This window comes from Podarcis vaucheri, assembly GCF_965113315.1.
Source record: "Podarcis vaucheri genome assembly, chromosome: 14".
NCBI lineage: Eukaryota > Metazoa > Chordata > Lepidosauria > Squamata > Lacertidae > Podarcis > Podarcis vaucheri.
This window is the reverse complement of record NC_138752.1, coordinates 24,040,868-24,057,378: the sequence shown is the minus strand read 5'-3', so window position 1 is coordinate 24,057,378 and position 16,511 is coordinate 24,040,868. Positions and strand designations below refer to the sequence as shown.

Sequence of the window (16,511 nt, the reverse complement as noted above, 5' to 3'; positions counted from 1 at the left end):
TGGGCAGCTCTAGCATGCTTGAGACAAGGACCCTGCTGCAGAAATAGTCATGGATCTTTGACCCGCCCTGCCACAACTCCAGACAAGCACACCTCTCTTCCTGACCCAGAGACCACCTGTTCCATGAGTTCTACCATTGCGGAAGCATCTTGCTGACCTTGCATGTATTTTTATATAAGCATTCACTGTTTAAAGAGAACTAGGAGCCCATAATCAAGTCAACGGAGGGAGAATTCTGATGTCAACGTGAAGAAAGGTACAGAAGCTACTAGAAGATACAGTAAAGAAGCCCATGACAAGTCATGATAAATGGGTCGTTATAAAATTCATGTTTAGGCCGCACCGGTCTGGGGATAATGCCATTCGTCATGGCAACACAAGGGCACTAATGAGCCCTCATTGCATATTCATGGCTGTGGAGTCTGTGTGTGTGTGTGTGTGTGTGTGTGTGTGACTCTCTGTCCCCCCTCCCCATCCTAAACCAATGCCTAGTAAATATCCTCTACCTCTAAGCTGAAACTCGGCGTTGACTCTCTCTTATTTGTGATGTTGCAGCAATTATACTGTAAAAGTGCTGCCCAAGATTGATTGCTTGGATCTGTGGTTCAATTGTAAATTAGAAATACACATCCTCCCTGGGGATCCACAGCCCCCTATTTGTGATTAAGAAAAAAGCCCCATAATAGACTAATAGCCAAAGTTCCCTCTCTTTTACTTTCAGGCAATTAGCTTGATGAAATGGCCTCTTTCTGTGCGCGCTAGAAGTGTAAACCGATATCATAATGAAGTATATGATGTTTATTCTATTATTTTCACCTTCTTGTGTATGGGGAACGAGGCGATGGTGGGGGGGGACAGGGAGAGAGAATGCATAAGTAATGGGCTGCTTTGTGTGGTGACTTTACTAAGAGTAAAGCGAAGATCTTCCTGAAAGAGGCAGGGAGCCTTGCTGTGGGTCTTTAAATTAAGCCAGTGAGGGTGTAGGTTTCCACTCAGAGACCCTATGCTCTGCTCCAGGAATCCTGTTTTTATTTTTGGAGGAAAGTGTTGAAGGGAGACCTGGAAGTTGAAAACACATCCTTCAAAGAACTTTGCATTAGCTAAACTGGCAGTTCTTCCTGCATGAGATGGGCCTCCTAGAGGGGGGAGAAGGGTTCCAGATTTGAGAGGGCCCTGGACAATGCATCATCTGGCAGCGCCCATCATAAGAATGTCAAAAGAACCTGCTAGATCAGGCCAGTGGTCCATCTAGTCTAACATCCTGTTCTCACAGTGGCCAACCAGATGCCTTTAGGAAATCCACAAGCAGGAACTGAGCATGAGAGCACAGCCACCATCCCTCCTGTAGTTTCCAGAAACTCGGCTGAGGTTGTCAGTGGGCTTACCTGGCTCAAAGCAGTGCTGAGTGGCCAGCAATAGGCACATAGGTTCAGGAAATTATAAGGGTGGCTAAATCCAGCCACATGGCACATCTTCCTGGTCAGGGGGTGGGGCAATTGAGGAGAAGGCAAGACAAGCCTTGTCAGGGGCCTGACTGCTGGGACCTGGAAATTACCAGAAGATGCTGGTTGCTGGCACCAGACTTGCTAGGGAGTTCTGAAGAGTGGTGAGATGTGGAGGAGAATCTTCCATTGTCTGCGCTGAGCAGACAAGGACAGCAAATTAAAATGCACATGGCAACTGTTTGTTAAGGGTTGTTATGGGTTGTTAGGAGACCCTTATTCCCCACACAAAGCTACAGTTTTCAGAGTGGGTTAAAAATCAACCCTTCTCCCCTGTGAACTCAGAGAATTGTAGTTCTGTGAGGGGAATAAACATCTCTAAACAACTCTTAACAAACTACAAGTCACAGGATTCTCTGGGAGAAGCCATGGTTGTTCAGGTGGTATAATAGTGCTTTAAAAGTATGGTGAGGTTCTGACCCTATAAAGGTGTTTTCACATATGAAGTCACCTTTTCACCAGTCTTGAAGTGTTGTTTCACACAGAAGGAAAAGCAAAGAGACTGGCTATTCGTAACACAAATAAACATTTTAACCAATGCCGTCTTCATTTTTAAGTTTTGCATTGCAAACTCCACAGAAGCAGGAGCCTCACTTGTGAAAACTCTCCTTGCCGCGTGCCATATTTTTGTGTGTCCGTGTTTTGTATAAACTTGTACATCATTGTCTTTTTGCCTGACAGTCACAGCATTTAAAATATGTTGGGGGTGACACCATCCTTTCACCTAGTCCAGACATATATTACACAGAGGATGTTCTCATAAACAAGGCGCTGCAGGCTCTGATCTTATCACTTGCCTCTTCCTTCTTTTCAGCTCCATTCAATGACATGCATTTCTGCTAAACTTTGCTCCAGTTTCTGCTCAGGGGGCATGAAGGGGGAGGAAATCACGCTAGGAGCAGCAAGCTATGCTGCAAATCAGGACGGGCAAGTCAGGTGCTGGAGGAGGGCAGCAGGGCAGCAGGCTTTGCAATGCAGTTTTCTTGCTGGTCCGAGCTAAATAAATAAATGAGGCCTTTTTGTAGGTTATGTGATCTTAGGAAGCAGACATACTATATCTGCCCATTGTTCCATCTACCTCAAGGACAGGAAACCTCATGACCAGAGACTGAATGTGGCCCTCCAGACTCTCTCCCTGGCCCCCAAAAATCTCCCCAGGCCACTTCCCTTTCCACCCCAACACTCTTCTTGAGCATTTTTGGCTTGGCTGGAATGCGCCACTGAAGTCTAATCATGCCTCTTGCTTGCCTGGACGGAGGGCAGTGTGTGACTGTGTGTGTAGAAATTAACTTGCTGTACAGATATACCAGTAACACCTGCTACTCCCCTCACATTTGTTTCTGGCCCCACCCACCCCTGACATGCAGCAGCAACCCCCCCCCCCCCAGCAAAAAAAAAAGTTTGCCTAGAAGTGAAAATGGCCCCCAGGCTGGGAAAGGTTTTGGATGCTTGATCGAGCTTGATAACAGTAAGATTTAGCATCGGTGCAGCACTTCCAAGGCTTCAAAGCACTTCCTATGCATGGTCTTCTTGTAATCCTTGCCTCTTCAGACAGTGATAAGGAACCAGTCACCCTGCAGGAGCATAATTGGGTTAGATTGATGGGAGTTGGAGTCCACTCAATATCTGGAGGCCCACAGGCACCCCACCACTGTCACATGTAAAGTCTGTATTGTCTCTCTCCAGCACACATTACAAATGGTGGGGGGCGGTGTCAGAGACCAAGAGAGAGGAGCTTCTGAGAGGGTTTGTGGCAGAGGCAAGGCTTGAATCAGGGTCTTCATCTTTCATAACCCAGCTTCTTAGTTACTACACTGTAGTGGCTCGATGTTATGCCAGCTCAACATGGTCTTCGTTGACTTGAAGCACCTCTCCAGGGAGTGTTACTTGTGCCATCTGGAGACTTAACCTGCGGTATTTTGGGTGAAAAGCATGTGTGCTGCCATTGAGCTATGGCCCCTTCTCTGTTGGTTGCAGTTTTGCAGAAATAATCTATTGAAAGTTAGTGGTCCCAGTGCTTAATCAAAGGACGCATGCCAAGCTATGACTCTGGATTTAGTCCTTTCACACTGATTGGCTGAAAAGCTGTGATGTCACAGAAGCCATTGGCATGTTTGCAGATCAGCTACAGTGAGAGAGGAGGTGAGGCTGAATTTTACAGACTGATTCGGTCTAGTTTTTTTGGTTGCAGTTCAACTATATTTTTTAAAGTGATATATGTGTGAGGGAAGTGGCACATTCTTACTTTTTTATTCGGGCAATTTGCACAATGCTTTTCATTTTCTCCAGCAATATAACAGTTTTAAAAAGCAGGTGTTAGCAACCTTTTTTTCCCTCCTAGTGGCAGCAACCAAGCTTTGCCAAAAGTTAATTCCTTACAATGAAATTAATCCCAGAGGTGTAAATATCTTCAAGATCTGCCAGGTCTTTTAAGATGTGCCAATGGCAAGATCAGGCAATTAGAACCATTCTCCATAAGTGCTGGAGCCTTACAACATTAATAGATCATTTTAATGGGGGCAATTTTTAAAATTTGTATTTAATTTGCATGATTACGATGCTGAGTGTGCTGCGGACAGCTGAGTCAGGGGGAGAGTTATTGCAGCTATAGTCATTGTGTGTTGGTTTCAAGGATCTGGGACAGAAGTCTAAAACTGGGCACTCTTGCATCTTCTTGGCTATATGAACATTTTAAAGAAAGTGCTTTCCAACTAATGTATGACTGAAATCAGGGATGCCAGAAGTTATCCCTTACATGGAACTGTCCTGGTCCATCTAGGCCAGTATTTGGTTGAGCAGCTGCAGCTCTCCAGGATTTCAAGCAGAGAGATATCTTCCTCAACTCTACCACTTGAGACTCTTTAAAAGTGGGAGAGGCCAGAGATCTAGTCTTGGGACTGTCTGCATGATTTGCCACTTGATTCCATCTGTTTCTGACCTCTGAGTACCACGGCAATGCCCACTCTAAGTGTTTTCCAGCTCCAATCGAACTTCCAGTGAATATCCACACAATCACTTGCGTGATGGATTTTGTTATCCGATCAGTTAATTGCCAAGCATGTTGTGTGTTTGTAGTACTAAAAGTGTGCTGAATATTCTACGGTTTCTACACAATGATTTTGTATTCTATACAATTATTTTGCAGACATACTATGATGCCTTTTCCCAAAAAAAAGAAGCCACATCTTTTTATCCTCTTTGTTGTGGCCATTTCCCCTGGCTGTTGCCTTGTGGCTATTTCCACTCTCATTGCTGCATCTTTCACCTTCTTGGATTAGTCATATAAGTGATTCCAACCAATCAGGGAACACAGGGTAAAGAGAACGTCACTGTGCCACAAAGCCAATGGGACTTAGCTATGTGGCAAATGAAGTCATTTTGGGGCAAAACCAAAAGTGGGAAATACAGATGCATGTGGGATGGTGTGTGTGTGCGTGTGTGTGTGTGTGTTGCAAATGGTGCCCCAAAAAATCATTATGAAAAAGAGCTGTGCATTCTTGAAATGTTCCCTAAAAATGTGACTAGTGACAAAATACTCAGAATTCAGCCCCCAGCAGCATTAACACATGCCTTTGGGTGTTTGTTTTTTTCCCCTTTTCCTTTTTGCCTGAAAACCTTTCCAAAAATAAGACCAATTGTTCAGAATAATAATCTTTCAACAGTAGCTCATAATCCTGCCCATGTCTATCCATTTCATTCTTGTTCATGTAAAATGTGGTCTATAGAGAACACGGACTTCAAAACATTCCTGGCTTCCTTATGCGATCCCACGTCCCCCATTTCTTTGCTGCACTAGGTGCAAATATTGGGGTCCTTCTAATACTGAGAAGGAAAATATCACATCTCTTTTTTCCCCTTCCTTCCCCCCTTCCTCAATGAATTTATTTTGCTTACATTTTCACAGCCCAAGGAAACAGAATGCAATTTTTTTTTCCTAATCTTCCTAATGTAATGGAATTTGTTAGGATGAAACATGAGAACTTTGAACAACGAATTTGCAGTGTCGCTTCCCCCCAGAGGAAACGCCATTTCTGCTGTCTGTAACCGCTTTCATCTCATACAAGATTGTTTGACTTCTGCCACACTTTCTCAGCTCTCCAGCCAAAGATTCTTTGCCTTCCTCTCCATCTCCTTTCTAGTATGAGCTGCTGTTTTTCATTTCCACCACCCCTCCCCCCCTAAAAAATAAAACCATTCTGAAGAGGATTAGAAATACGAGCTCTTCAGGCCATGCGCACCGCATCTTTGAGGAAATTCTCCAAGGAGATGTGCGTGTTTTCAAGTTGCTGGAGTGGGAATCCCATTTGATAATGGAAAAGTGCTCCAAGGTATGAATTGTGCCTCTGATGTTCCTCAACATGCACGTCTGAAGTCCGTAGCCACTGAACTTTCTTAAGGCTGGGGTTTTTGAAATTTGTTTTTCTATTCATCTCGCCAGACAAAATTTCCAGGTCTGGGGATGCAAACAAGCAGTGATTTGTTTTGGTTTTCCTCCTGTGAGAAGTGGCTTCAGAAGTCATAATGGGACGTGCAAGTTTATCGCTTGCGGGGGTGGAATTTAAATGCAAGGGGCCATTCAAAAATAGGACTCCCGCTCCACTTGCAGTCCAAAGCGTTACAGTTCAAGAAGACTTTTGCCACTGCTTCTGCTGTTTCGGTGAACTAACATCATTGTCCTTGCCAGAACCTCAGTGAAGAATGTTGATCTGTTCTCTATCGAAGAAACTGCAAAAGAATTGTGCCCTTTAAAGAGAGAAACAAGCCCCAAATGCATGGGGCAGCTTTCTAAAAACCAAACCAGTCTTCCTCAGCATGTTAAGATTTCCCCTCTCCCCTTCCTCAGTTTTGTTTCAGATATATGCAGGTCTTCTGCAAAGCTCCAACTCAATGTCACCTTAATACAGGTAACTGCATAAGCTTGCACATTGTCCTGCTGGATCAGGCCAAAGGCCCATCTAGTACAGCTTCCTGTTCCCCACAGTGGCCAATCAGATGCCTCTGGGAAACCAACAGGGAAGGAATGAGCACAACAGCCCGCTTCCTATTGGTGATCCCCAGAATTTGGTATTCAAAGGCAGGTGGACTGCTGGACTGATTCAACATAAGGCAGTTTCCTGTCCCTTGAATCTGCCTCCCCATGAGGGTTTTACTTGAGGGTGAGGAAATCTGCTTCTCTTGGTTTCTCTCAGATTCTCATTTTTCCAGTCTTTAGTTCAGTTCTCCACATTAGTTAGCAATTTTTTAAAAAATTACGAAAATTCACGAACATTTTAATGTGAATTTTTCTCACTATACATGTTTTCATATGACATTTTGCCTAATGGACACATTTTTATGGGACATGTTTTTCCTAATACTTTTTATTTCTCTTAACAGAATGCATTTTTATATGTTATTTTCACTAATATAGGTACTCCTTACCTTAATATGGTGATACCTTGGTTCTCGAACTTAATCCGTTCCGGGAGTCCATTTGACTCCCAAAACCATTCGAAAACCAAGGCACAGCTTCCGATTGGCTGCAGGAGCTTTCTGCACTCAAGGGGAAGCCGTGTCAGACGTCCAGCTTCCGAAAAACGTTCGCAAACCGGAACACTTACTTCCAGGTTTGCGGTGTTTTGTTCGGGAGCCAATTTGTTCGGGAGCCAAGCTGTTCAGGTACCAAGGTACCACTGTATATGCATTATTGTGCCCATGACTTGGCAGGAGAACTGCATTGCAAAATTCAGAGCTGTGCAGATTTCAAAAGATAGCTGTGTTTCATACATGTGAATTGTGTGCATTCAGCTTTAAATGCATACTCCATCCCCAGTTGCAGTACATAAGAAGACCTTTGCTGCCAGATCACACTGAAGGCTCATTTAATCTAACATCCTATTCTCACAAGGGCCAAGCAAGTGCATACTGAAAGACCAGAAGCAGGACCTGAGAGCAACAGGATTCTCCCCTCCTGCAATTTCCAGAAACTGGTGTACAGAGGCATACTGCCTTCACCAATGGAGGTAGAGCATAGCCAATGTGCCTAATATCCATGGAAAGCCTTATTCTCCATGAATTTGTCTAATCCTCTTTTAAAGCCTCTCCCTTTTTTCCTTCTTTCCTCTTCCCCTTGCAACTGCCAAAACTTAAGCCTTTTTGTTGTTGCGTAGGTCGCTATATATAAGGGCTGTGGGTGGTGCTGTGGGTTAAACCACAGAGCCTAGGGCTTGCTGATCAGAAGGTCGGCAGTTCGAATCCCTGCGACGGGGTGAGCTCCCATTGCTCAGTCCCTGCTCCTGCCAACCTAGCAGCTTGAAAGCATGTCAAAGTACAAGTAGATAAATAGGTACCGCTCCCGCGGCGTTTCCGTGCACTGCTCTGGTTCACCAGAAGTGGCTTAGTCATGCTGGCCACTTGACCCAGAAGCTGTACACCGGCTCCCTCAGCCAGTAAAGCGAGATGAGCGCCGCAACCCCAGAGTCGGTCACGAGTGGACCTAATGGTCAGGAGTCCCTTTACCTTTACCTATGTCGCTATATAAATCACTACGTGCTGTTAGAGCTATGTGAACAATGAGCAATTGTGAACTATGAACCAACAGTCTATAGAGCGTGTGCTTTGCATACAGAAAGTTCCAGGTTCAATACCTGACATCTCCATGTAGGGATGGGAAGACCCCTGTCTAAAACACTGAGGAGCATCTACCAGTCAGGGTAGACCAGGGCCAGGGAACTTCCAGACTACAGACCTAAGCAGCCCACCAAGTCTTCCTCTGTGCCCTTCCAACCTTTGACTTGATGATCCAGGGGCAGGACAGTCAATGGGTTAGAGCAAACATTCAACAACTAGCATACATAGCCAAGCTGGGACAAAGCACTTTTGATGCCTGTTGCACAGGCTGCACTGGCCAGAGAAACCTCTCTGTCTGGCCCAGCACTATGATGGAGATGCATATTGTACCCCCTCTGCTCAACAGGAAGATAGGTGCCTCTGTGTGTGCATCTGTGGCAACTGCATGTGGGCGATGGAGCCAGGATATTCTGATGCAATTGGCCAAAGATTCTGGCCAGATACACCAGGCCAGTACAGCAGCCACTGCAGTGACTGGGCTCTCTGCTAGTAAACAGCAGTTCTTGAAACAGGCAGCTTCCAGTGCCCTTCAACTCTTTCCTTGCACCGCCTCTGGGGGTCTGCTTTGTCAACGGACCTGGTGTTACCATGCCGTCACTCTTCCAGGCAGCCATAGACAGAGATTTATCCCTGACTTACCAAGGGTGAATGTCGACTGTGCTGTTTTAAGCTGTAATGGTGATTAAATCATAGAACATTCGCTATTGTGTGTCCCTCTGATTTTTATCTCCATCCTTTTCACATTTCTATTCACTAAGCGAAGGCATGAGGCTTAATGCAGTATTTCTGAAAGGTCCCTGGACAGATTTAGTGCTGGAAAGGAATATATATAGACAGCTGGAATGAGGTACCCTGTTTTTACTACAGCGAATGCCTTGTATTTTAATATGCTCTTCTAGCCAATGCTAAAATGCCTTCCTGGCATGTTCCTCCTAAGGTCATTGGTGTTATTTGGAGGTTTCAGACTTCCTAGATTTTGGCAGCACACTCCCTGGGATTTGGTAGATCAATAATGAAATTACAAATCCCAGTTTGCTGTTGTGTATGATACCTTTCTACACACACACAAAAGTGTAAAGGTGTAGAATTACCTGCTTTCCTTCAAAAGCAAAGACAATGATCTAGTCCTCATGAAGAAAAGACGTGAATGGAATCTGCAAGCAGTCACTGTATTTGAGGAGGTGCCACTGGGTCAGGAATAGAACTGAGTTATCATGCCTTATTCCATATGCTTTTCAGTCAGGTGGCACTCAAAGGAGTATGGGAACCAGCCCAGGAACAGGAAGACTCTGATTCAGAGCAGTTTAAATAGCTGACCAAATAGTTCTTAATGAGAGAAGAAGAAGCTCTGTTTCAATAAGAACACAAAACATTCTTGCTGCAAAGTCAATCCAGAACAGCCTTCTGATTCTGACAATGACCAGTCAGATACTACTTAGTACAAGGGTGACCAAGGGGGCTACCCTCAATATGATGCTGAAAGAAAGCACCCACCCTCCTTGACCACTAGCCAGGCTGGCTGCATCTGATTGGAGTTGTGGTCCAACGACATCCCTCTTTGCCTTTCTCCAATCCCCAGTATTCAGTAGTATGCAAAGTGGCATGCTTTGATTCAGTGATTTGAACATCATGCCTAATAGGTGGCTTTTCCTCTATACTATTCTAGATCAGCCAATGATCTCACACAGTAGAAGGCCGCTTTCTACTGCAACAAGGACCATAGCATACAGAAGGTCCCAGGTTTAATCCCCAGCATCCTCAGGTAGAGCTGGGAGAGTCCCTGTGCCTGAAACCCTGGAGAGCTGCTATCAGTCGGTATTGCTGATGGAACAATGTTCTAACTTATTATAAAGCAGTTTTGTGTGATCCTCTGTTCCTATCCCATTTTTATTCATCAGACCTCTACAGTTCTAAGATCCTATGACCTCAAAGTGGTGTACATGGGAGAGGTCCATAGGTAGTCTCCCATCCATGGAGACTTGAGACCCAAAGTAACCTCAGCAAAGTGAAGCCAATATGATGGATGCAGCGTTCTGTGATGTCATCATTACTGACAAAATAAATAAATAAAATGGACCTTAGTTCAGCCAGCCTTTTTAAGTATTCAGCCTGACGTAAGACCCAGATCAGCACTTTCCCAACAGATTCAGGAGCTGCTATGAACCCCTGGAGCAAACCAAACCCCAACAGTTGTAAGCTATCACCACACCATATTCTCCAACTTGCAGAAGAGGAAAATTGGGATGCTTATCCTTCGAGGTCGTGCTCCCATGCATGTCACATGACTTGTGCAAGAGCACAACACTGCAAAATGTGCATCTTTCAAGGCTGAGCTCTCACAGGAGTCAAAACAGGACATCCCAGGATCCAGTCAGAAGCTGGAATGTCTCCTGTAATTCTGGGATGTCCCATTCAAAGCAGGACAGTTGAGGGGTATGCTACGCCTGTTATCTATCCATCCAAACTGATCCAGGAGATTATCAGGCTGTATTTTGGATGTCTCCAAGGTCTCAGGGAGCAAAGACTAAATAACCATTCCCTGCTTCTCAAGGCCTTGGGCAGAATTAGCCAAATAGCACAGCAGCCATTGTGACCAAAGAGATCCAAGACACTAGTTTTAGAACCAAGGCTTTGCCTGGATTGTCCCTGGGTCTGACTCGGTATAAGGTCCTTCCTTTTTTTACTAAAGGTAGCCCAAGAAACTGATAATTGTGGTAGGAATGAGGAACTGAATCGTCTTACTTGGACATCTGCTGCTATATGAACAGTACATTACGATGGAAAACTCCAAAGTTGAGGTTTTCTCCATCAAATCAACATTACAGACTTATAATGCATTCTTTAATTAGATGTCGCTATTAACTGGACTGTTGCGTGATTTAAATCTGGATGTTAATCTCCGTCATTCTACGCTGCCATAGTTTTTATGACATCGAGCGAGTGACTCCTTTATGTAGTAATCTATCTGAAAACCACCTTATTCCCCCCTCTTTCTTTTTTTAGAAGAATAAAGGACATGAGATTGAAATGAAAGCTTTTCTGAGTCCGTCCATTAGTAATTTTCTGCTTAGTATTTGAAAAATGGCTCATTTTAATTGCTTCACAGAGGAGAAAGCTATCAAAGCTAATGCTCTTTCTTTCCAAACTTTTGTAATTATTTCTCTTGGACTCTTATTTGAAATGGCTTGAAAATATTTTCATTAAAATGTAGATTTTCCCCCACCCTTCTCTCTCTCTCTCTCCTCTCTCTCTGTCTGTATGTCTGTCTCTCTCTCTTTCAAATGGGCTTCGATTCCCCAGTGCTTACACACCCACCCAACCCCCACTTTTTCTTTGTTTGGCTACTAGCTTTTAACTATGTATAGATGAAATCCAACATTTGAAAATAGGAATGAGGGGACATGTCATTAGCATTGCTAATATTGACTGGGATTTTATCAGGTTTGGATTTCATATCAAACTGCACGGTTTCCAAGGAAAACAATGTTTATGGGAATGTTCTCTCTTTCCTGCCACTCCCTGTCCACTCTCCGCCCAAAAAAGAAAAATTCTGAAGATTCACTCAAATAGTTTGACCCTGGTGTTTTCCCTCTTGAACTTTGTGAAGTCAATCTAATCCAGTACAGTGGTACCTCGGGTTACATATGCTTCAGGTTACAGATGCTTCAGGTTACAGACTCCGCTAACCCAGAAATAGTACCTCAGGTAAGAACTTTGCTTCAGGATGAGAACAGAAATTGTGCAGCGGCAGCAGGAGGCCCCATTAGCTAAAGTGGTGCTTCAGGTTAAGAACAGTTTCAGGTTAAGAACGGACCTCTGGAACGAATTAAGTACTTAACCCGAGGTGCCACTGTATCTTCTTTTCCACTGGGGCCAGCCATATTCTGCTTCGAATCATTGGAACATAAGAAGCTGCTTTATACTGAATCAGACCATTGATCTATCTAGTTCAGTATTGTCCACATGACTAGCAAGAGCTCTCCAGGGATTCATTCAGGCAGGGCACCTTTCCCAGGCCTACCTCGGACGTGCAGGAGGTTGAACGTGGGGCCAAATCAGGTGCTCTATCACTGAATCCCTTCATATTGTTGCTCCCTAGCAAATGGCATTCAGAGGCCTCTGAACCTGAAGGTAGCCTCTCTGTAGCTTATTTTGTAGCCTCTCCTCCATGAATCAAAGGCTGTATCTCAGTGGAAGAGCAGGTGCTTTGCATGCAGAATATTATATACTTATTTTAGATCCCACCTTTCTCACAAGGGCAGGTCCCAAGGCAGCTCACAGCATCGATTAAAACACATGCATCAACGTAATTCTTTTTTTAATTACAAACAAAATTTTAAAGGGGGGAAAAAACAATTTGAATGTTCCTGATATGAGAAGGTCCAAGTTATGGGCATGGTCTCACAGAGACCAAGTTGTCCCCACCACTGTTCTCCTGGAAGTCCCCTAGATTCTCCTTCCCTCTCTCCTCTTCCACACTCCACTCAAGCCTTGTAGGGCAACTAGAGGGACCACTAGGGGTTGCCATAAGAAGAGGAAATGCAATGCCCCTCCCCCCAAAAAAAGAGAGGACTGAATAAAAAGCACACATATTTGCATACAATTTGCATATGTATAGTAATAGATGCAAAAATAGAAATAATTGCTATCTACTGAAAGCTGCAGCGTATCTCACCCTAGTGGGGAATACTGCAGCAACATCATTGGTGCACTTGTTCAGGTTTGAGGGCCTGAAGCTTTCTGTTGATGGGGAGCGATGTCTGCCCTCCCTTCTTATAGCTCTTTGCCTTTAAGCCAAACCCTCCAAGTGTCCCTGTTTTCCAGGGATGTCCCTGATTTAGAGAAACTCTCCCATTTTCTGACTGGATCCTAGAATGTCCCGCTTTTCCTTAGGATGTCCCTATTTTCATTGGAGAAATGTTGGAGGGTATGGAGTTATCCAACCCCTGAACTGTCTGAAGGCAATCCTGTATAGGGAAGGGGTTTTTTTAATGTTTAACGTTTTATTATGTTTTTTATATATGTTGGAAGCTTCCCAGAGTGCTGGGGCAACCCAATGAGATGTGTGGGGTATAAATAGTAAAATTATCATTATGGAATGGGAAATCCCTATTTTCATTGGAGAAATGTTGGAAGGTATGCTTTAAGCTAGATCTAGACCAGACAGCCCTTTAAATAGAGGACTCCTTCAAACAGAGGCCTGTCCTCTGTAAAGTAGGAGACAGGGCCATCCTGAACCCAACCCTTCCAGGCTTGAGAGGGCCCTAAACAACATGCCCTCTAGTTGACTCCTTCCAATACCAGTAGGTCACGTGTGACAGAGCCACAGTTGGCAAAGGCAAGTCACCGGTTTAAATTTCCCACAATGCTCTGGCGCAGCATATTTCAACAAGCCTCCCTACTGGGCCCTCAACACTCTCCTAGACCACACCTCCTACTGGCCCTGCTTCTGGAATGTGTCCTTGAATTGGAGTAAATGCTTTGTGCTTCCTGGATGGAGGATACAGAAGGGAGTGTCAAAACTAACCTACTGTGCAAATACATGGAATATAAATATATGGAATAAGGCATGATAACTCAGTTCTATTCCTGACCCAGTAGCACCTCCTCAAATACAGTGACTCCCTTTGCCTCTAGCCCCACCAAACACTGGCATGTGTGGCCCCTGGAAGGTTGCTCAGAAAGCAGTATGGCCCTCAGACTGAAAAGCTTCCCCAGCTCTGGCCTCCAACGTGTATGAATCTGCGTTTCTGTTCCCCACCCCTATCATTTGGTAAATGCTCAGTGATCCAAGGTATTCTTTTCTCTCTCTCTCTCTCTCTCTCTCTCTCGTATGTTCCTTTCAAACCCTCCTACTCCAATTTGACTGGTCTGAGAGGTAGTAGCATCACATGTCACAAAGCTCCTATACACAATGTCTCCCCCCCCAGCAAGGCAATGAATGAATGAGAAAGAAAGAAAGAAAGAAAGAAAGAAAGAAAGAAAGAAAGAAAGAAAGAGCGAGCCCCAGGCCTAGTCTGCACCACTGCTCTCCTACCCTCTGAAGCCATTATGAACAAGCCTCACTAATTATAACTCCATGGCTAGGTGCCCTCCTAAGGCTGTTGTGCTCAGCAGATATGCCTCCTGAAGGAGATATGAGTGAGCTCAGGTAATTCAGAGCAGGGAATGCATTTGGGCAGAGGGGGGAGTATGTTATGTCACTACTTTTCTTTTTTTTTTAATTATCAGGAACACATTTTTGGCCCTTAAGTGTCCTACTGCACCGGCAACATCATCCCAGCAGCCATTTTTCTAGTGTTTTCCTTCAGAGACAGCTGTTGTAGATAAGCATCTACAATTATAGATTCCGTTTCCTTTATATATATTTTTTTAAAAAGACGACTGGAAGGAAGAAAGGGAAAGGCTTGGTTTGCTTCTCTATATGGCTGGCAGGTGTTTATTTTACTGCAATGTGTGCTTAGGGGATACCCCAGTAAACTGAGGGACAATCAACATCAACACGCTGTTTGGTCTTATTCCTTCCACTAATTATGACGTTGTTGTTGTTGAAATGCCTTTACTCATTATTTACTCCTTTGTCTAGCTCATAGGTGAGCAGTCTGCAGGCCACACATGGCCTGCTTAGGCCTTCCCTAAAGCCCAGAATGGATGTAAGGAGGCAATGATTTCTTTCCCATCCTGTGTTTGTCACAACCAGAGCCTTTTCCATTCTGCTACAGTTCAGCTTATGCTGAAACATATGCTATTCATCTCACTAGTTCCTATGGCTGGATTTTGCCAACAAGAAAAATAACATTGTTTTTAGTGGAAAACGAAATGCAGCAGAATGGAAACACCGCTACATGTGACATATACCAGGTGGAAGGAAAACGATGCCTTGTAATATCCCTGTTGTAAGAGGGAGGTAACAACAGGCTGAGGACAAGAAGAGAAGAAGAAGAGTTTGGATTTGATATCCCGCTTTATCACTATCCGAAGGAGTCTCAAAGTGGCTAACATTCTCCTTTCCCTTCCTCCCCCACAAGAAACACTCTGTGAGGTGAGTGGGGCTGAGAGACTTCAGAGAAGTGTGACTAGCCCAAGGTCACCCAGCAGCTGCATGTGGAGGAGCGGAGACGCGAACCCGGTTCCCCAGATTACGAGTCTCGCTCTTAACCACTGCACCACACCTCAAAATGTGTGGGTGTGCAAAATGCCTTTAGGGACAGGCAAGAACCCAAAAGGATGAAGGATGCTTCCAGGCTGTCAATATATTTGGGTGGAATTCAGTCACAAAGCAGTAAATTCAGGCTGTGCCATTATACTAGACTTTGAGCCCAGCCCAACAACCTGTTGTCATAGTAGCCAACCAGAAGCCTGTAGGAAACTCACAAGAGCAATCTTCTCCCCTCTATGCCTCCAAAGCATTGCTGCCTCTTCCTATTCAGGAACTCCACTAAAAAGTCTATGGGTTTTAGCTGAGAAACTGGTATATTAAAAAGATTGGTGGGTTTAAACAAACAAAACCAGTCACAACTTCATAGTGTTAATGAATAGATGCATCGACTGGCAAACCAACTTTTCCGGGCTGCAAAAACAAAACAATCCCTCCATCTGAATAAAAGAACCATGTTTCCTAGCTAATATTTACACAAGCTCGTTCTTGCCCACAATGGCAAAGTCACTCACTTGGTTTTCTTCAATCTATTCTTCACCGCCCTCCTGGTAACATTTTCATTGTCAGCCCTGAGTTACTGTTTAATCCATGATCGCTTGATAAATGGAGTTCAATTGGAATACCTGTGTTAATTAAACCAAAGATGGAAGAGACAGCTTTCATTTCTTGCTGATAATTTTCTACGGCTTTGCTACAGCAGAGAGAGAGAGAGAGAGAGAGGGAGAGAGAGAGAGAAATATGAGGGCTTTATACATCCTTTTACCAAAATGGGGGGGGGGAGACCCAGGAGTATTCAATAACACCTTCATATGATAATGCTTGCAATTGTTCGATATTCCTGGCTAATTCCTACCCAGTCCCTTCGCCCTTTGCAAGTTAGAATTGCTGTTTCATGTCATGAAAACCATTTCCTGTGAGAATGTAGAGGAATTTCCAAAGATGTAATAGGTGGACAACGGACCCTATTTCACTGGCAGAATATCTGCTTTGAGTGCAGAAGGTCCAAGGTTCAACCCCTGGCATCTCCCAGTAGGGCTGGGAGTGTCCCTTGCCTGAAACCCTGGAGAGCCCCTGCCAGTCCGTGTAGACAGTACTGGATCTAGATGGACCAATTGTCTGACTCGGGGATTATGAGAGTTGCAGTCCAACTACATCTGGGGGGTGCCTCATGTAGCTCTATACACATTCATCTACCTACAGTACATACACTAATGTGCTTAGTCCAGCCAAAACAGAACCAC

General features: G+C 44.4%; 1 long non-coding RNA gene across 12 annotated transcripts in view; it reads right to left on the bottom strand.

The window, feature by feature from the left end:
• Positions 1-16,511, bottom strand: part of LOC309518536 — a 69,248-nt gene that overhangs the window by 14,551 nt on the left and 38,186 nt on the right. For 3 of the 12 annotated variants that reach the window (XR_014213455.1, XR_014213457.1, XR_014213458.1), the window contains one exon: positions 15,783-15,893. The exons of 2 other annotated variants lie outside the window; for them this stretch is intronic. This is a non-coding gene — a long non-coding RNA (uncharacterized lncRNA). Of the gene's footprint in view, positions 1-4,421; positions 6,228-9,202; positions 9,438-15,782; positions 15,962-16,511 lie in introns of those variants that run through there. 7 more of the 12 variants (XR_014213453.1, XR_014213463.1, XR_014213464.1 and 4 more) reach the window with 5 other exon arrangements.